Raw genomic sequence first — 21,380 nt, forward strand, 5'->3', positions numbered from 1 at the left:
CAATATGCATCTTTAACATATCACAGCCTACCTAGACTTAATAGTTCACCAATTTAATCAATGTAAATATGGAAGCCTTGCTACACAACAGTTCCATCTACCTCTGTCTGTCCTTTGTGCTATTGCTGTCATAAATTTTACAACTACCCATGTTATAAATCCCACAATACAGTGTTATAATTTTTGCTTTAAATAGTCATAGGTCTTTTAGAGAAATTAAGATAAAAAAGTTAAGTATTTGGAAGGAAATGCTTTGAGACTCTGCAAATGTACTGTCTCTTCTTTAAGTTTCATCCACAGTTTTTGCATTCACCGGTCAGTCTTTTCCACAGTAATTATTACTGTGGTGTTCTAGTGGCGATTTTCTATTTCATGCTGTCCAGCCGCATTTATTATTTGGAATTCTGGGAGGAAGATTCCCTGCCCTCCCTCTCCCTTTCTTCCTCCTTTCTTTCTCTCTTTTTCTCATTCTTTTTTTCCCCTTTTTCCTTTCTTCCTTTCCTTCCTTTCTTATTTAATCTTTTTTATATCAGTATAGCCTCGTGGATATTTATTTTGTTCTCTGGGTAATAATCCAATGCTACCATTATTTATTTTGTTGCTCACAGTTTTCCAGCTTGAGCCATTGGGAAGTCTTTCAGATTGATTCCTTTTGACACGTCCCATCATTTTCTGTGTTTTTTTTTTTAATTGACTTTCTTACTTTCTGGCACTACAAGATGATCCAGGCTCATCTTGTATTTTCCATCTCCAGCCCTAGAATTAGCCATTTCTCCAAGAAAACCTGGTTCTTTTTATTTGAGAATGATATTTAGAAAACAAGATCTGGGAGCGAGGTGTGCTTATTAATACTAGAGTGTCACTGCTTCTAGACCCTCTCAGCAGAGTTTGGAAATGTATGTATGAATATAAACTCAGGTATACACATCTATCTATCAATCTATCAATCTATCTATCAATCTATCTATTTAGTAGACATATTAAAAGTGACATGGATTCATACTGATACTTCCAACTCCAATCGAGCACCACAGAGTTTATTCTAGCATTCTCCTTTTGTTTATTTGTAATTTCTTTCACCAACAGTGAGAAACTTAACTCCAATTACCTATAATATATTTACTAATGTGTCAACTACTTTCAGAATTGCTAATCCATACCCTTATGAAAAACAAATTCACCACCTAGAGTACAGTGTTTGGGTCCAGTACTTTAGTTTTACAGTATCCCATCAAAACACTGTCTTCCAAAGTTACATAGGTCGGGACATTTCATCCCCACCCCTTCAGTGTGGTTTTGTCACATGCTTGTAATACAGTGGGATTCATTTTTCACTGCATTCTATCTGGGTTCCCCAGCATTCTGATTGATTTTTAAAATTTGCAGAGTAAAATTCACTCTTTTCGGTGTACAGTTCTATGGGTTTTGACTTCATGGTAATGTATCCATGTCCACAGTACTATACAGAGTTGTTTTTTTCACCTCCAAAATTCTCTCATGCTATCCCTTTGTATTCAACCCCTTCCCCTACTCCATCCCTTGGCAACCACTGATCATTTTCCATCCTTGTAATTCAACCTTTCTAGAAAGTCATATAAATGGAATCATATACTGTACAGCCTTTTGAATCGGGCTTCCTTCACTTAGAGAAATGTATCCAAGATCCATCTATGTTGTTGTGTGAATCAAGTGTTTATCCTGGGGCTGGCCCCATGGCTTAGTGGTTGAGTGCGTGCGCTTTGCTACTGGCAGGCCAGGTTCAGATTCAGGGCACACACCAATGCACTGTTTCTCCTGCCATGCTGAGGCCACGTCCCACATACAACAACTAGATGGGTGTGCAACTATGACATACAACTATCTACTGGGGTTTTGGGGGGAAAAGGAGGACGATTGGCAATGGATGTTAGCTCAGAGCCGGTCTTCTTCAGCAAAAAGAGGAGGATTGGCATGGATGTTAGCTCAGGGCTTATTTTCCTCACAAAAAAAAAAAAAGAGTTTATCCTTTTTATTGCCAAGTAGTATTCTAATGTCCCAGTGTCCACAGTTTCTTTCCCCATTCACCTGATGAAGGACATTTAGTTTATTTCCAGCTTGTGGCAATTATGAATAAAATGGCTATCAATATTCACACAAAGATTTTTGTTTAAACATTAGTTTTCAATTTGCTTCAGTAAATACCTAGGAGTGGGATATCTGAGTCATATAATAAGTGTATGTTTAACTTTATAAGAACCTGCTCATCTGTTTTCTGAATGCAACTATCATGTTGCATTCCCAGTTCTAATTGCTCCTACTCCTCACCAGCATGTGGTATTTGCAATTTTATTTTTTATTTCAGCCAGCAAATAGTTCTGTGGTATCTTATTGTGGCTTCTGTTTCCATTTTGAAAGTGAGTTCTGCTAAACATAGAATCCTGTGTTGACTTTTGGGTTTTCTTTCTGCACTTGAAAGATGTAATTTCGTTGTTGAGTTGTTTCTTTTGTTTTTGATAATATATCATCCATCATTCACATTATTTCTCCCTGTATGTAATGTCTTCCCCTGTATATCTATATTTCCCTGACTGCTTTCAAGATTTTCTTTTTATCTTTGGAATTTAGTAGCTTGACTATCATGTACCTAAGTAGGGTTTTATTTTATATTTTATTTTGTGGGTTTGCTGACTTTCTTGGATCTAAAATTTTAGATTTTCCACCAAATTTTTGAAATTTTATGCTATTACTTATTGATTTGCATTTCTGCCTCATTTAATTTTTCTGTCTCTCTCCTCTCTGCTTGGGACTCAATCATCTCACAGGTCATAAGGCTCTCTTCACTTTTCTTCAAGATTTTTACATTCTTTTCTTCAGACTGGATAATTTCTATTGCTCTATCTTCATGTTTCTTCTACTGTTTCTAATCTACTGGTAAACTCAAAAGTATTTTTTTTATTTCATCTTCTTATTTGGTTCTTTTTTGTAATTTCCACTTCTCTGCTGAGTTTCCACGTCTGTTCATTCATTATGGGAATATTTTTCTTTACCACCATGATCATCTTTAGAATACCTGCTTTCTTATCCTTGTCTGCTAATTGCAACACCTTGGGGATAGTTTCTACTGCCTGCTTTTGGTCATATATGGATTATATTTTCCTATCTCTTCAAATCTCATGAGTCTTTTAAATTATGTACTGGAAATCATGAAAGATAGTTATAGAGACTCTGGATTCTATTGTATTCCTTTGAAGAGTGTTGTTATTTTTCTAGCAGGGAGTTAACTTGGCTGGACTAAAACTCCAATCCTATCTCATTTACAGTGGACATAGCTGAAATCCTCATTCAGTTCTTTCATCTTCCAACTGCTGTTTTTACACTAGGCCCTCTGTGGCCTACACTGCATGTGTGTTGTTCAAAGATCTGCCAATTTGGTGTGTGTGTGGGGGGGAGACTTACATGCATATTTTGAGATTTTCCTCTTTGTGGCTCCCTCCATTCCAGAATTTCTCCCCGAACTTTCCAGCTACTCTGTCAGCCCCAAAATATATCCTCTAACATTACAAGTAAGACTGTAGTTTTTCCACAGTCTGGGCCAAGTACAGATTTCGGAATGCTTTGAGGCAAAAGACTCAAGCTTGCAAATAGCTCCTGGTGCAATTCCCATCATTTAAGGGAAGACTCCCTCTCAGTTCTGCTTGTTTTTGGAAGTGATTTATACCTACACACATATACACATTTATTGTATCTGTATTAGATATAGATACATGAGTCTGTATAAGTATATATAATGATTTACGCAAATTTTATCATTGTTATCTGTGAGAGTGTTAGTTCAACAAGCTACTCCACCATTACTGGAAGCCAGACCTCTGTTTTGTTGCTTTCTTGGATTTTATATAAATGGAATTATAAAATATATAGCCTTTTGAATATAATTTCTTTTATACAGCATTATGGTTGTGATATTCATCCATGCTATTGCATGTAGCTAGTGTTTGTTCATTTGTTGAAAATAATTAATTTTTAATGGTCATAAAATATGCATAACATAAAATTGTAACCATTTTTAAGTGTACAGTTCAGCGACATTCAATACATTCACATAATTGTGTAGCCATAACCTCCAACCATCCACAGAACTATTTTCACCTTGCATTGAAACTTTGTGCCCATTAAGCAACAACTCCCTGTTATCCCTCCCTCTTGCCCACCATTCTCTTTTCCATCCCTATAAATTTGACTACTTTAAGTACCTTATATGTGTGGAATCATATAGTATTTTTCCTTTTGTGACTGGCTTTATTTCACTTAGCATAAAGTCCACAAGGTTCATCCATGTCATAACATGTGTCAGAATTCCTTCCTTTTTAAGGGTGAATAGTATTCCACGATGTGTATACACCACATTTTTTTTTGTGAATTCATCCGTTGATGGACACCTGGCTTGCTTCCAGCTTCTGCTTATTTTGAATAATGCTGTGAAGAACACAGGAGTATATATACATCTTTATACTTCTGCGTTCAGTTCTTTTGGGTGTATTCCCATAAATGGTGTTCTCAGATTCATTTTCTCACATGTAGGAGGGTTCTGCACACCTCCAACAAGCAATTCTTGGAATATCATCTGGTCGCTAGATAATTCAACTCAATTTGATGCTGTCAACCCAGAGATACATCAGATTCCACAGGTTGAGGGCTCAGTCCCATAAGTCTGCACACCCACCTAACCTCACCTCAACTTCAGATGCCAGTTACAAGCCCAAGTTTTACCTGTACTTCTGACTGACTGGCTATAAACCAGAGGTTCCCACAACCTCCTCCTTGGGTTTGATTAATTTGCTAGAGTGGCTCACAAAACTCAGAAAAACATTTACTAGATCACCAGTTTATTATAAAACGATATAATTGTGAGAAGGGGCACAGATCTTTCATGTCATATCCAGATGCACCACTCTCCAAGCACTCCTTGTCATTGCCAACCTGGAAGCTCTCTGAACCGCCTTCTACTGGGATTTTTATGGAGGCTCCCTCACATAGGCATGATCAATTATTAACTCAGTTTCCAGCCACTCTCCTCTCTCTGGAGGATAAGGGGTAGTGCTAAAAATTCCAAGCTTCTAATCAGGGTTTGGTCTTTCTGGTGACCAACCCCCATCCAGGAGCCATTTAGGAACTCACCCAGAGTTGCCTCAATAGAACAAAAGATTCTCCTAGTATTCTTATCACTGGGTAAATTACAAGGGTTTTAGGAACTCTGTGCCAAGAACTGGAGGCAGAGGCCAATAAATATATTTTTTATTATTTCAGAACCCATAATTGGAATTTCTAGATCATATAGTATTTCTATTTTTAATTTTTGAATGAACTGCCATACTGTTTTCCACAGTTTTATATTCTCACCATCAGAGCACAAGGGTTCCAATTTCTCAACATCCTTGCCAACACTTGTTATTTTCTGATTTTGTGATGGTAATTATCTTAATGGGTGTGAAGAGGTATCTCATTGTGGTTTTATTTTGCATTTTCCTGATACTTAGTGATGTTGAGCATCTTTTCATGTGTTTCCTGGTCATTTTATATCTTCTTGGAGAAATGTCTATTCAATTTCAATTTGCATTTTTAAATTGGGTTGCTTTTTTATTTTTGAGTTGTAGGAGTTACTTATTCTAGATATTAATTCCTTATGAGATATGTGATTCGCAAATATTTTCAACCATTCCATGGTTTCCCTTTTTACTCTGTTGATAGTATCTTCTGATACAGAAAACTTTTGCATTTTGATGAAGTTCAATTTGTTATTTTTTTTGTTACTTATGTCTTTGGTGTCATATTAAAGGAATCATTGTCGGCAATGACATTTGGACCCAAATTTTGGAACCGAAAACACAGGTTTTACCCTGTGTTTTCTTCTAAGGATTTTATAACTTCAAGTCTAACATTTATATCTTTGATCCATTTTGAGTTAATTTTTGTATATGGTGTAAGATAAGGGTCCAACTCATTCTTTTGTATGTGGGTGTCCAATTATCCAGCACCATTTGGTACAAACTTATCCTTTCTCCAATGAATGGTCTTTGCACCCTTGTCAAAAATCATTTGACCATATATGCAAAGGTTTATTTCAGGGCTCTCTATACTATTTCCTTAGTATATTGTGTGTAGTTATGCCAGTACCACACTGTTTTGATTACTTTGTAGTAAGTTTTGAAATCAGAAAGGGTGAGTTCTCTAACTTTGTTCTTCTTTTTCTAGATTGTTTTAGAGATTTAGGGTCCCTTGAGAGTCCATATGAATTTTAGGATAGATTTTTCTATTTTTGCAAAAAATCATTGGAATTTTTACCTCCTTGAGTAAGTCGATTCTTAAGTATTTTATTCTTTTTGATGTTATTGTAAATAAAAATGTAAAGTTTGTAAATTTCCTTTTCAGATTATTTATTATTAATGTATAGAAGAACAAGTAATTTTTGCATGTGGATTTTGTGTCTCATTACTCTGCAGAATTTATTAGTTTTTACAATGTTTTTGTGGAATTTTTAGGGATTTCAACATATAAGATATTATGTGTAAACAAATATAATATTTCTTCTTCCTTTCCAATTTGGATGCTCTTTCTTTTTATTGCCTAATTGCTTTCGCTAGAACGTCTAATACCATGTTGAAAAGTGGTGGTGAAAGTGGGCCTTCTTGCCTTTTTCCTGATGTTAGAGGAAAAGCTTTCAGTCTTTCACCATTGAATATGATGTTCTCTGTGGATTTCTATATATGGCTTTTATTTTGTTGAAGTAGCTTCCTTTTACTCTGAGGGTTTTCTAGTGTTTTTAACATGAAAGCATGTTTAGTTTCGTCAAACGCTTTTTCTGCATCCATCGAGACGATCATGTGTTTTTTTCCTTCATTCTGTTAATGTGGTTTATTACGTGGATTCATTTTCATATATTGAAACATCCTTGCATTCCAGAAATTAATCCAACTTAAAAATGATTTATATCCTTTTAATATGCTGCTGGATTTGGTTTGTTAGTATTTATTATTTATAATGATACTATTTATAATATTTATTATTGAGGATTTTTGTATCAATATTTGTCAAAGATATTGACCTGTAGTTTTCTTTTCTCTTAGTGTCTTTGGCTTTGATATCAGGGTAGTGCTAACCACATAGGATGACTTTAGAAGTATTCTCTCCTCTTCAACTTTTGAGCGAGTTTGAAAAGAATTGGTGTTAGTTAATTGAAAAAACGTCTTTGGGCCCAGGAATAAATTCAGCATAAAATAAATACAAATAAATATTTTTTAAAAATGTGAAAAAGTTTTTTTACTAAAAAAATTAAAAATGAAGCAAGTACATCACTTATCACTTTATTTCTAAAAAGTTTTTTTAACCTACTAGTAAGCATGAACAAATTGTTAGAATTAAAATGACTCGTGTTAATTTTCTTCATTGTAAATTTTCTGACATAATTATATGATGCCGTCATGTATGACATCTTTTATGAAAAAAATGGTCATTTTTTGTAGTATTTGAGAATATTATGAATTTTCCCAGTGGTCTCTGACAAAACTCTGATATGCAAAGTTATCTTTTCAACATATATGTCTTTACCAAATTAACAAACTCTGTCAGGTGCTAATTAATCAACTACTTTTCATATGATTCAGGTTCTCCATCACCGACTTCCTTAACCATCAGGAAATTCTACAACTTCTGCAAAATTAACAATTTTACCTTACACTCTATTTATCTCATGTGGTTTAAAACATCCAAAAATCATTGATAAACTGACCCTGCCCAAACTAAACCATGGTGAATTATAAAAGATGGTCTCTGTTAAGTGGAGAGGGATTTCAGGTTGAACTTAATTTTATAAATGGTCAATTTATTACAGTGTATTGTCCTGTTATGTATTTTATTTCTTTTTTAAAGAAATGATAGTTGAGGGCACTTAGATAATAAGAAGTTGAGAAAATAAGGAACTCATATACTCTGTAAGCTTCAAATGTTTTCAAGCATAAGATACAATAAGAACTAAAAGTAAGAAATGGCAGAGGAAATAGAGATAAGGGGATGAAATTGCAAAACTGAATCTATAATAATATCTCAATGGCTAGCGTTGTGGTGCCAAGAAAGTGGTGAAGTCAAAGAATTCATAAAGATGATAATAAACACACTACAAAGGAAAGAAACTGAAATTTTTATAGAGAGGATTTTTACAATGATATGACAGATAGAGAACAGAGAAGAGAAGTTGGAGTGAGAGACTATCTGCTTCTTAAATTATTTCCACTGTAGAGAACAAAAAACCAATTTGCTGAAATCTTTATTCCCCTCTATGACCCTATCTTTACCTGCAAAATCTCAGCCCTGAATCGATGTCAGAGTCGAGATTTTCCATCTCTGGGGAACAGAGCAATTAAGCTCATCTGAAACCTCAAGTGCCCAACCTGTGAAATATGGCCGACCATCCATTCTCACAGAGGAGCCAACTGGAGGTAGGATTTTTGGTTCTGAATTCAGCTAAACATCTTCAAAGAATTGTACCTGGTCTTCCTTATCCAGGGCTATCAGTGAAGTGCTGGCTGACTTTCAGAGAAGAGCAATTCACAGTCAGCTGGGACATTTTCTGTTGAGCTCTCTAGAGAAGGATGTGAGGCTTGTCAGTAAGAGATGATTTCTATGAGAGTTATATTTTTTTATTTTATTCAGAGGTTTATAAAGAAATTTACATGATAAGTATTATTATCAAGAAAAATGGTTGTGTATTCCTTGGTCATTTAAGCAAAATCTTCCTCTCAGAGCCTACCCATAGACAAAGCCAAGATTTAATCTGCAAGAGTCTGCCAGGCACTCTGTTGTCCATGGGAATCCCTCAAGTTGGCAGCCTGTTCCCTTGTGTCCTGTGCTGGTGTTCAATCTTCCATCTCTTCAGGGTACCACTAGACAGAGGCCTATCAGATCCTCAAGGGACTTGACATTTGAGAAATGTACTTTTCATTATCTTTAGACTTCTACACTTTTCAAAAAACTCTCAGCATGTCCAGTAATTGTGCAGCAGTATACCCAACAGTAAGGTTCTCACCATTGAAAGTTGAAACAAATAAATTTTGAAAAGGAAAAAGTGATCTTTGCAATTTTGTACAGATTAACACTGTAAGTAATACACTTTATATATTACCAATTTTGAGATTATTTGTATTTAAAAATACTGCTTCAAAACCTTAAATCATTGTAAGTGGTAGAGTCTGATATCTGCTTTGGCTGAACCATTGTATACAATGTCAGCCATAATTCCTCTATTCCAATATAATCTTATATGTGGGTGGTAATGGTTAGTTCTTATAGATTGTTTGAACACATGCATATCACAAAATACAAGTGGCCATTAAAAATTAAAATGTTCACCAAATACAAGATTATCTGATACCCAAAAAAAGAAAACATTACTATAACATTAAGGCTACAACTGTGAAAAAGGAAGCCAAGATACACTCAAGTCAAGCTTTTGCTCAAAAGTTAATTGGCTCCTCTTTGAAACTTTATCATGTTTATTATGTAAGCAAGATACTTTCAGAGACTAGAATATAGAAAGTGCTTATTGGTAAGTTAACATTGTGATCATTTATTTTGTAAATGTTAATATGAGAGATGTAATTCATTTTCTACTATATTCAGATTTTCAAGTTCTGCTAAATCTAAGGCCACATTACTGGCAAGTTGGGATACCTCTAGTCATATGAAAAACATGAATCCTACACGGAAGCATATAAACTCTCTATTCATCAGGATCTAAATTCTAAAACATTCTAAGCTTTTGGAAGAAACCAATCGTATTCCAAATTTACAGTAAGGCTGCATGTGCCATACAAGATCCTATAGGAAGAGAAATCCAGATTTTAAATAGAGGAGATTGTGCACAAAAATAAAGTACCTTTTCAAGTCTGAAAGGGGATTTCAAGAAAGAAGGGATTCTCAGAACATGTGGGAAGTGGTAAATAACTTAGCAAGGGCTCTCTAAAGGAAAACATATTGTGGACAAAAGAGCTTCACATGCAGAGAGCTAAAATGGCATCTCTGGAATCCTAACACTGAAACAGATGCAGAACTACTTTTTCCTAAAATTTAAAATGCATCTTATCCTCCAAACAAATACCACCTCCCTGCCTTGTGGCTTACCTGGGCATGGTGACGTGTTGGAATCATTTTTCTAATTCATTGGCTCTTAAACTTGATGGGCTCCAGAAGCACCTGGAAGCCTTGTTGAAACCCAGACTGTTGGGCCCCACCTCAGAGTTTCCAGTTTAGCAGGTCTGCAGCAGCACCTGAGAATTTGCATTTCTACCCAGTTCCCAGGTGATGCTGATGCTGTTGGTCCAGGGACCCCACTTTGAGAACCACAGCCTAATTTAGACCCTATATATGGTTACCAAATCAATTATTTCATCCTTTGGCTGCCATTTTTCCTTTATCACATCAAAACCTTAGCTCCGAATCTCCTCATCTAGGAATGGGAATACTTGGAGAGTTTAACAGCTGGTCCTCTCTTCCGGCTCAGTTCTCCCTCTTCCTCTCAATACTACATTCTCTTGCCAGGTAATTGTTCCTTAAACATCAGTGCATCATAGATCTTCCTTGCTCAAAAACTCATGTCTCTTATGCTGAGCACAAGACATTTTAAATTCTCTACTTGCCTCATAAGGTCTTTAATAGCCTTACTTTAATAGCAAAATGCAGACACCCTGTTCCCTACTCTGCCTGCTATAAAGGAGTATGTGAGGATTACATAAGATACAGTCAGTTCTTGTTATGCACAGTGTGACATTCTATAAAGTCACTGGAAACACTGAATCAGTGAATATGACCCACTGCTCCTACAGGAAATGCAGTGTTAGGTTCCTGCAAGCCTTAGTCACATTTTCTTCAACTGATCAATACATAGCCTTGTTCTCTGTGTGTTTCTCTTTAAAGTCACCTTATTTAATATATAGTTGATATATTAACATTGAACTTAGACCAACAGCACTGTACCTCGTGTCTCAAAGAAGCTTGTTGAACACACATACTTTCTCCATAAAGGCATGTCACAGCCTCTTGCCCTGAGGAACACCAGGGAGCATTGCAGCACTACACACGGGGGACATATTAAACAGCCAAGTCACCAACACAGGCACAAAAAGATAGCAAATGAGGCACTAAATGGACTGCAAGAAGGACACTTGTTTACAGTATGGGCTGAAACAACAGGGCAGAGCGTCACCTTGTTCCCCTCAACTGGGAACGTGTACTTCAAGTGAATCAAATATTTCACCACTTTGCACTTATCTGCAAATGGACAAGAAAGCCCTGTGAGTGTTGATTTGGGGGCTGCCAGTACATTTTAGCTAGTAGGCAATTGTGCAGACACGGAATCCACAAATAATGAGGATCAACTATATTATGAAAACATCTTTTCAAAACCAGAGTATCGTTCAGATATAAGAGCAATAATGATAACACAACAGCCAACACGTTAATGCCTACTATGCGCCAAGAGCTCTTCTAAACACTTTACATAAGTTAATGCATTTAAATCTCACTAAAACCCTATGAGACAGGAGTTCTCAGTAGCCCCATTTTATAGATGAGGAAACTAAGGCTCAGAGACTAAATACTGTGCACAAGTTCCCCAGTTAAAAGTGGGATCACTGGGATTAGTGTCCAGACAAACTGGTCCAAAGCTCACAGCCTCAACCACTATGGTAGGAACGTGAGCGAATTTTCTACCACTCCCAAAAAACCCCTTCTGCTCCAGCCAGTGTTGTCTCCCACATACTTATTCACTCATGAAACATTTTCTGAGTGCCCCCAAGGTATCAGGTACTGTGTTTAGATACTGGAGGGACAAATAGAATGTCAACGCAAATAATCCATAAAAAATCTATACAACCTAATTGAGGTGAGTTTATTATGAGTCAACCTTTGATGACCATATAGCCCGGGAGAATCTTTTCACAAAGAAATGGAGCACTCCAAATAAGTGGGGTGTACAGAGTGGTTATATACCATCAAAGAGCATGTACCACATGTGATTGCAATGTCTCTTTTACAATAGCCACGACATTGACCTGTTGGCACCTGGATTGATGAACACTGTGGGTATCAGATGTGCTGTCTCCATGGGCGTGGCTGTTGTCTCAAGTTGGGTTGTCACAGGATGAGCACAGCAATCAAATCCTAGCCTAGGGAGAAATGTTTATCCTTAAGGAAATGTCAATGTGGTGAAGTTGCATTTACATCTTAAGGGCATTGCTTTTGTCTTTGGGACACGTTAATTGCTTAAAGCGGATATCTGGATGAACAGAAGCTACAGGCCCCTTTTGGGGAAAAAAAAACAAGGTCAGGCCCAATTAGTTTTACACCAAATGGCTTCCTCATATGCTCCAATATATCCTATTGCTTGCCATTTATTTATCGTTTTCCCCCTTTTGATCTATAATCTTTTGATAGAAAACATTGATGATCAAAATATTGTCCCTTGGTGCCAGGGTGCTTGCCTTCTTCCCTGGGTTTATCATGTCCCTGGGTGCCAGGCTTTTTTTTTATCTCATCTATTTGTCTAGTTGTCCACGTTGTGGGGAATTAGTCGGATATTGTGCACAAGCAAAGAGGTATATATATATATAAAAATAGAGAAAGTATTTCATGGGTTTTGGATAATTTTAGGTTGTTGCACAAACATTGCATATGCGCCTTTTTAAAAATACTATAGCCCCTTATGTACATTGTGCACAATTATAGAACAAGTACGGTAGCAATGATAATAATTTAACATTTTTTTAAAAGATTAGTTTACAATGAGATTTTAGGCATAGTCCTTATCAGAAAAGGATATTTGTCCAAGGTTATAAGATTGATTGGCCATCTCAAGTCGCCGAGCCATCATTACTCTATTTTGCATGACAGTCTTACAGCACTGAGTAAAGAAAACAACAATCAGTTTGAATATTATGATTAGTACAAGAATTCCAAGATGTAATAGAAATAGGATTTGCAATCCAGATCGAAAAAGGGAACCAATACCAGAAGGGAGCTCATGGTGCTCAGGGCAAGCTACCCCAGGAGGCACCACTCTGGTATGTGGATTATTTCGAGCTGAAGACAATAAGGACTCAGAGAACTCAGGAAGAATATTTGAATTTCCCCTCCCAAACTGCCTAAAGAATTTAAAACAAAAGATCTGTTTCAAGAAGGAGTTATTATCATGATGGCTGTAAAGATAATGTAGGATAGAGGTTACAATAGGAAAGGCACCAAGTCTCTTTTATCAAAAACTCTATCTCTCCCTGACCACATTATCTATAGATGACCCTGAGAAGAGTTGTCAGGCAAACATTTGCATTTCTATCTCCATGTGAGTTGTCTTCTTACCCTCTGAGGTCCCAGACCACTACCCATCCCCAACACCTTCCTCACCTTTAGCTGCAATACTTAAGCGGACAGCTTAGACAGAGGGACGAGTTGCTCATTTCTGAGTTTCTCCCATGTATACATGTTATTAAACTTGGTTTTATTTTCTCCTGCTAACCTGTCTGGTTAATTATTTGGCCAGCCATAAGAACCTTAAAGAAAATGGCAGAGGGAGATTCTCTCTCTCTCCCGACAGTTTTGGCGCCCAATGTGGGGCCACACTGGCTGGCAAATTGCCTTCTCTGGCTGGAAGAACTACCTTCTCCCTGGACTATTGCAGATGATGAGATACGGGAATGCCTGATGAAAGCAGGCAGAAGGTAAGACTTCTTACCACGTCAGCCACCAGGAATCTCTATCTGTGGAGTCTGGTGGAAGGAAGCGGTGAGAATTTTTTTCTCTTTCTAAATTTAGATTGGCAGGAGAAAATATTTGGGAAACTAGTTTCTTGTGCTTTTAGTGACGTTGGTAAATTTGGTAGAGTACTCTTGGTTTTGATCTTGATCACTTTTCCTCCCAGAGATAGTCTCTGTTTTTCTCTTTTGTGTCTGTCTTTTGTATCATGTGTGATAAGAAGGAAATACCTTAGGGTAGAACGCAGGCATAGGCCCTATAAGCCTGCTCTCTGGGCCGTCCCCACAGACTGGTGAGTTTGCAAGTCTCACCAGACTGGCGTCTATTAAGACAAACTTTGCTGTGGGTTAATATGCACATGAAGCGAAGGCCATTGCCAAGGACATCTTGGAAGCCAAAATGGCCTCAAATTTGGTGGGCACGAGTCGAGCAGTTAAGAGCCATTAGGGTGCTTGCCACTTTCAGAAGACTCCCATGACAGGATAAGTTGGGTCACGGAATGGGGTAGATGATTCAGGTCCCCCGCCAACTCCAAGAAAATGTCCGTGCAACGGCAAGGTACTCTGTAAAGCACACAGTCCCTAACCCCATGGCACTTCCCCCCCAGGTATTATTCTGGCTCCAAGAGACCTAAGGAGTGGCTAAAGCTGTCATTGTGCACATAAGAAAAAAACCGGATGACCTTTTCCCTTCTGTCTTGTTCTGTGTCCTGAGAAAACTTGACTTTGTGACCAGTGAGAATCTTCTCCTTGGTCTCCACCATACAGAAGGTGCATTTACCAGCGTGCCCCTTGGTGGCCAGTCGAGTAGGCTGGGGTTCTGAACTGTCTCTTTGTCTGGCTGTGCCAACCTTTCTGGGGAGTTTGTCATAAAGGGCCCAGTCCATAAGGGCTTTTGTTGTCTTAACCTTCGTTGCTTGTTAGTGCTGGAAAAATCACATCCCAATATCACCTGCCCCGTGTCACAGATTAGCGGCTCTGTGACTGGAGGCGTCCCACACTATTGTGGGAGACCTGAGACACCGTTTTCACTACACCATCCTTACCGCCTGTGCAATGAAGGTCTTTACTTTCTCTGAATATCTTTGGGAGTGAATTCTGTGGATCATGGGGGCTACATCATCTGCGCCCTCACCAGGGATGCCTCTTGCATCCAAGGTAAAGATTTACTCTAAGCGTGGAAAGTTACTTCCAGATCTTTCCTTAAAAAGGCTTATTGGATTGAGTCACTATTAGAATGAATATACAAATGAAGATCCTACTCATCAATGGCCAGACACAGATCCTTTGAGTTAGGAAAATTTCTAAATTGGGGGACAAAAGAATGTTTTCAGAGCTCTCACACAATTGTTTAATTGGTACACAAAAATGGGCCAGAAAAAGGAAGGGAAAAATTTGAATAGCCTTAAGACCTCGACTCAGGCTACAATTGAATTAAGAACATGTAAAAGTGTAAATATTGATAAGATTATAAAGGTTGGAATGTTTGAGCTAATTTTATATAAAGAGGTTACATCAACTTTGCCTGAGTATGTTTTAAAATGTGTGGCTGGGGGGCCGGCCCTGTGGCTCAGCGGTTAATTGCGCATGCTCCGCTTCCGGCAGCTGGGGTTCGGTTCCCGGGTGCACACCGAGGCACCGCTTCTCTGCCCATGCTGACGCAGCGTCCCACATACAGCAACTAGAAGGATGTGCAACTACGACATACAACTGTCTGCTGGGGCTTTGGGGAAAAAAAGGAGGAGGACTGGCAATAGATGTTAGCTCAGAGCCGGTCTTCCTCAGGAAAAAGAGGCGGATTAGCATGGATGTTAGCTCAAGGCTGATCTTCCTCAGAAAAATAAATAAATAAAATATAAAATAAAATAAATAAAATAAAATAATAAAATAAAATAAATAAAATAAAATAAAATGTCTGACTGGGAATGCTTCCCTTGTCCAAAATTATAAGACCAAGACCTATTGATAAAAATCTTAATGGTAACTATGTTTAAAGGTATAAGAGTTGATGAAATTTACATGAAATTTTGTAGAAAAAACCGATGTTATTTCTATTACAGAACTGGGTAACAAAAATAGTAATTTAAATGATGGCTAATTTTATCTGAAGTCTTATGAAGTCTTGTAGGCAATCTAAATAATTATTGGGAATAAGTAAATAATTGTGAAAAAGATGAATGTTGGATGAACTTTAAACAATAATTTTGTCTTATGGTGGTTACAGCTTCCAAACTCTTTTTGGTGACTTAAAACTTTAGAGTTTTGCTAAATTTTATGATAAAAATACTCTGTGTCATCATTTCCAAACAACATAATATGTTAGACATTGATTGCGAAATGTACATTTGTCTACTTTTGGCTTTTCATTACAGGAAAACTAAAAGGTGTTTTGGGTCTATTGGTAAACATGTGTTTTATTAAAAGATTGTACTATAAAGTAACATATTTCTAGAAGTTATGAAGTGTTTATAAATTTTCCAAGCCACAAGATACCAATGTAAAAGAATGTTTATAATTGTTTACTTAGTTTTTACTTACAAATTAAGGTTTCTAAAGGTTAAAATTTCTAATTAATATATGTGATTGAGGCTACTAAAAATTAAGAAAAATATATCTGTGTACAGGGAAAATAAGATATATAAAAAAGATACAAAGAATGAAAATACTTTGATTGATTAAGAAAGGTAAATTTGTCCTCAAGTACTAGGAGGGAAAAGAAAGATATAAGACAAATTCTGAAGGTAAAAAGGAAGTTATAGAAAGTTTGTGGAAGAGGAATTCTAGAAAAAGAGTTTTATGCATGGTCAAGTTGGCTAAGATTAAAAGGAATTTAATTAAGTAAATGAGTTTTAATAGCAGAAGTAAGCTGGTGCAAAATTAAAATTTGGTCTTCTGTCTCTTAAAAGGATAATTTGCTTAAACATGATAAAGAGGATACAAAAGATTTTTCTTTACCTCTGAGTAAGTCTACCTAAAAGACAGAAAATCTATGTTTTGTTAAAATAATTTCCTGTGTTCAAAAGACTGAGGTCTCTCTATTGAGGCTTTTTGGACTGTTAATGCTCTGTTTGCTTTAACTTTTTATATTTTTGACAAGATCCCCAAAATTCATGTCATAAATAAAGTCTTTTTTTTACTTTTTTTTCTTTGAGAATTTTCAAAGTGCCCTGGAATTTCTCAAAGATATTTGCTCTCTTCCTATAAGGAGGAAGATACTAAACTTACGGGGTTTATTCAGTATGTTAAACTATGTGAAAAGCATTGTCAGACAAGTGATGATAAGTCTGCTTAGGTGGTATTATGTGGGTAAATGTTATTGACAAAGGTGTTTTAAAATTGTATAACATTACTGAAATTCTGATTTGTCCTGGTTATCAGTCATAATTCTGGTTATTATTATTTTAAAGTGTTGTATGTCACAGAATTAACCAAATTTCTCTGTCAATTGTCATTTTTGAGGTCTTGTTTACAGACATTTCTTGGCTCTAATGCTTTTGCAAAATATGTTTCAACTTCAAAAAAATTCATAGAAAGGACTCTGACATTTATACTGTAACACAGGTTTCTAACAAACTTTCTGATCATAAAGCTTAACTTGGTAAAAAATTACAGAAATCCGATGGAGAGACTGATAACATCATGAAGCTGCTAACAAAAAGAGTGGGATCAAGACTAGATTACACAGGACTGAATGAACTGATAAGGATGATTATAATTTTTATGATTTTTCATTTGAAGTATTGCTGAATTTTTAATATTTTGTTTTTTCAGATTTAAGGAAAACTTTTTCTCTTTTCTCCTGAGCTAGCTATGACTTATAGAAATTTGGTAAATGATACTTTTGCAAGTAAAAAGGAAATATTTATCTTTTTCTCTCTACCTGATCCCTCCAGGATTTGGAAACTCTAAGTAAGTTAGTATTGTTGTTTTCATGGCAATATAGTTATTTGCATAAGTTCAATAAGACTCTGTTCTCCTTATAACGGGACACAATTGGAAACACTGGTTATATTACCGAGGTGGTGACTGGAACATCATATTTGTGATATAACCATACAGCTTTTGAGGAATGAAGATTGGATTTTATAGAGTAAAGCCACGTGGAAATATTGGCTTTGTACCTTATGTTCCAAGCAGCACTTACCAGGATAAGTAAAGAATGTCACTTATCTGGCAGGTACAAGGAACCTCGAAATATTTTGGGGGAACCTTGGAAGAGGAGAATTCACCCAAATCTGTAGGTATTGCAGGCAAAGTGATGACAAAGTCCTTGGCTTGGCTTTCTTGGCCTCGAGAGGCCTTTGAAGTTCAATGTGAGATTCCTTATAAAAAGTTCCAGCAAAGTAGATTTAAAAGAGCCTATGTGATCAATTGCTATTCTTGCTGTACTTATGTAAATAATTGTGCCAACTCTATTGGAACTAGACTTATTTTGCAAACTAGTTAGCTTTAATTAGGCTATCTTAATAAAAATGAGGGTGATTTTAGAGAGGAAAATTATATTTCAGTAAAACTATAGTGTACTTTTGCGGATATTAGATCCTATTTTTTTTAATTGTCTTTTGAGGTTTTTGTTTTATATCTGTTGACTGGATTGGATCCTGATTTCTTCTAGTCTCCTGAAATATCTGGCTACAGATCTCCAAACTAATATTTTTCATTTTTTTTCCATTGTTTTCATTTGGAATCACTGAAAACTGAACCTACCCTTTTTCCTGAAGCCTTACAAACTGAAGCTGATGGACTTGATATAAACTTAAGAGATGACCCGATGACATCATCAGAGACATTTTAAACTGCAAAAGATGCTTTGATGCTGACATCTAAAAATCTTCTTAACTGGCTCTCCCCTAAACTCAGAAACTGCTTTACAACTTGCTCCAACCATTAACCTTGTTTTTCTTTCGTTTACATAGAAATGCTTCTATTAAATACTTGATTGCTTGCTTCCACAATATAGGCATAACCTTGAGAGCCCACCTGCATCACCACCTTCTAAAATGAATTTAATTGAACTGATCTATTATCAGGACTAAGAAATGTGTTCAGTGAGATGAAACAATCTACCAACTCAGCGTCTGGACTATGAAACTTCTTTAAGTTTCAAAAGGACTGTGAAACCTCTAGGGAAGTTTCAGAGGAGGGAACTGATGGTGCCCAGGGCAAGCTACCCCGGGAGGCACCACTCTGGTATGTGGATTATTTCGAGCTGAAGACAATAAGGACTCAGAGAACTCAGGAAGAATATTTGAGTTTCCCCTCCCAAACTGCCTGAAGAATTTAAAACAAAAGATCTGTTTCAAGAAGGAGTTATTATCATGATGCTGTAAAGATAATGTAGGATAGAGGTTACAATAGGAAAGGCACCAAGCCTCTTTTATCAAAAACTCTATCTCTCCCTGACCACATTATCTATAGATGACCCTGAGAAGAGTTGCCATGCAAACATTTGCATTTCTATCTCCATGTGAGTTGTCTTCTTGCCCTCTGAGGTCCCAGACCACTACCCATCCCTGACACCTTCCTCACCTTTAGCTGCAATACTTAAGCAGACAGCTTAGACAGAGGGACGAGTTGCTCATTTCTGAGTTTCTCCCATGTATACATGTTATTATTAAACTTGGTATTATTTTCTCCTGCTAACCTGTCTGGTTAATTATTTGGCCAGCCATAAGAACCTTAAGGAAAAGGGCAGAGGGAGATTCTCCCGACAGAGCTGACCAAACAAATCAAGGCTGAGTGTAGGATCGCTTAGGGCATTCACTTGTTTTTTTCATGTGCTTTAGTAGAGATGACACATTGGAAGACTGGTCAGGTATAAAAACACAGCATTCGGTTTGAATGATCGCACATGTACCACCTTGGGATGCTGTAAGAATATCTAAGGCCATTCTATTTTGAAGAACAGCTATTCTCATTAAAGACATTTCAGTATTTAATAAAACTCTTGTTACCTGACTATCGTTAAGGGCTTGTAGAGTAAATTTTGTCAGATCCTGTCTATGAAATATGACATCTTCTAGCCCCAAGGAAGGAGCAAATATAGCTGCTAGGTGGTCATACTAGTGGAATACTGAACGAGCCCCTCTGTCCTTAAGGAGAGGCAGATTGGCAACAGATATTAGATCTGGGCGAATCTTTCCCTGTATCCAAAAGAAGACCAGAGTGCAGCACCCTAACCATCCTGGTGACAGCCAAAGCCAGAGGTTTGTTCCACATAACCACTGAGTTCCATTAGGAGCCGTCCAATACACGCTTGGTCTTCGAGACCAGTCTGTACCAAACCAATCACTTTTTTTAAGTATAATAGTATTCTGACATGACTCAGGGGGGTATCCAGCCTATCTTTCAAGTGTAATTTGGTAGATTTTGTTTGGAATGATTTCTCTGCTCCCAACATAAAGGTGCTGGTATGTTTAAAGTTCCAAGGCTAGAAGTAAGCCAAACATATCCATCCCAAATTTGTGTGAAACTTTCCGTAGTTTTTACTGTAATGTCTGGTTTCTTTTGTTTATCTGCAATTTGTTGGGATAACTGGGTGGTTTGAGTAACAGAAAAAGAATAACCGTAACCTGTATTATTAATGGTATGGGCTATTGGCCCATACCATTGGCCCATACCATATCCATTTCAGGATCATAATTACTAATATCAGACAAAGTGCAAACATTAGAACTAGCTCTTTCTATCACAATAAATTGATTTAGAGCTTTCCAATCCGTGCCTTGAAAGGGAGAGACCCACCAAGGCAACCCAGAGGTGTTAGAAAGTGGAAGTTGGCCGCATATCCAACAAGTGGACTGATTTTTGTATATAGCAAAGGAATGAGCCCATTGCAGAAAAATATTGCCATCAGAGGTCTATTAAGATGTAGTTTGGAAAACAAACATAGCATTAGAAAAACTTTACATGGCATTTTTTTGGTAATTAACAAAAGGTTTTGTAATTAGGTTCTAATCTATCTTATAAAGTTGAAAGGTAAAGTATTGGTGTAGGAAAACGGTAAGGCAATATAGATATTGATTATTTTAGCAATTACATAAAGCTTAAACTTTACGAGGGTTTACATGAGGAGATATAAAGTTAGGAATACAGGCCTGGTCCGGAGTCTTGGGACAGCTGTCTACAACAGATGTTGTCTTCTTCTCATCCTGGTTTGGAAATATTCATCTTGGTCAGTCGAAGTCAGGTGTCAGAGACTACAGTTGAAGTCCATTCAGGTGGAGAAGCCTTTTATAAATGAGAAATGTGAGGCCATGAATATACACCTTTAAATTTTGCAGCACGTGGCTTGGTTAAAAGCACCTGATATGGTCCTTTCCAACGGGGCTGCAAAGAGTTATTTATCAGATGTCTTTTCCAATAAACAAAATCTCCAGGTTGTACTCCATGATCCTTAAGGTCTTATTCTCCTGGGAGCTTAATGTGAAATGAATTAGCTACCAATTTCTCGTTTCTTTTAGGAGCCACAATGAGACCTTGACAATAATGTAAAATATCTCCTTTAAGTAAATTTGGTTCATACATTACTTCGTCTAATTGCATAGGTCGTCCAGTTATTATTTCAAAAGGAGACAGTCGATGTTTACCAAAGAGCGTAGATCT

General features: G+C 36.8%; 1 long non-coding RNA gene across 2 annotated transcripts in view; it reads left to right on the forward strand.

Moving 5' to 3' along the window:
• The window catches only part of LOC131402047 (uncharacterized), a 50,547-nt gene that overhangs the window by 9,128 nt on the left and 20,039 nt on the right, over window positions 1–21,380 (forward strand). Inside the window, exon 6 of one of the 2 annotated variants that reach the window (XR_009218214.1) lies at window positions 8,776–8,831. The exons of the other annotated variant lie outside the window; for it this stretch is intronic. This is a non-coding gene — a long non-coding RNA (uncharacterized LOC131402047). Of the gene's footprint in view, window positions 1–8,775; window positions 8,832–21,380 lie in introns of those variants that run through there. 2 annotated transcript variants of the gene reach the window in all.

Source organism: Diceros bicornis, assembly GCF_020826845.1.
Source record: "Diceros bicornis minor isolate mBicDic1 chromosome 3 unlocalized genomic scaffold, mDicBic1.mat.cur SUPER_3_unloc_2, whole genome shotgun sequence".
NCBI lineage: Eukaryota > Metazoa > Chordata > Mammalia > Perissodactyla > Rhinocerotidae > Diceros > Diceros bicornis.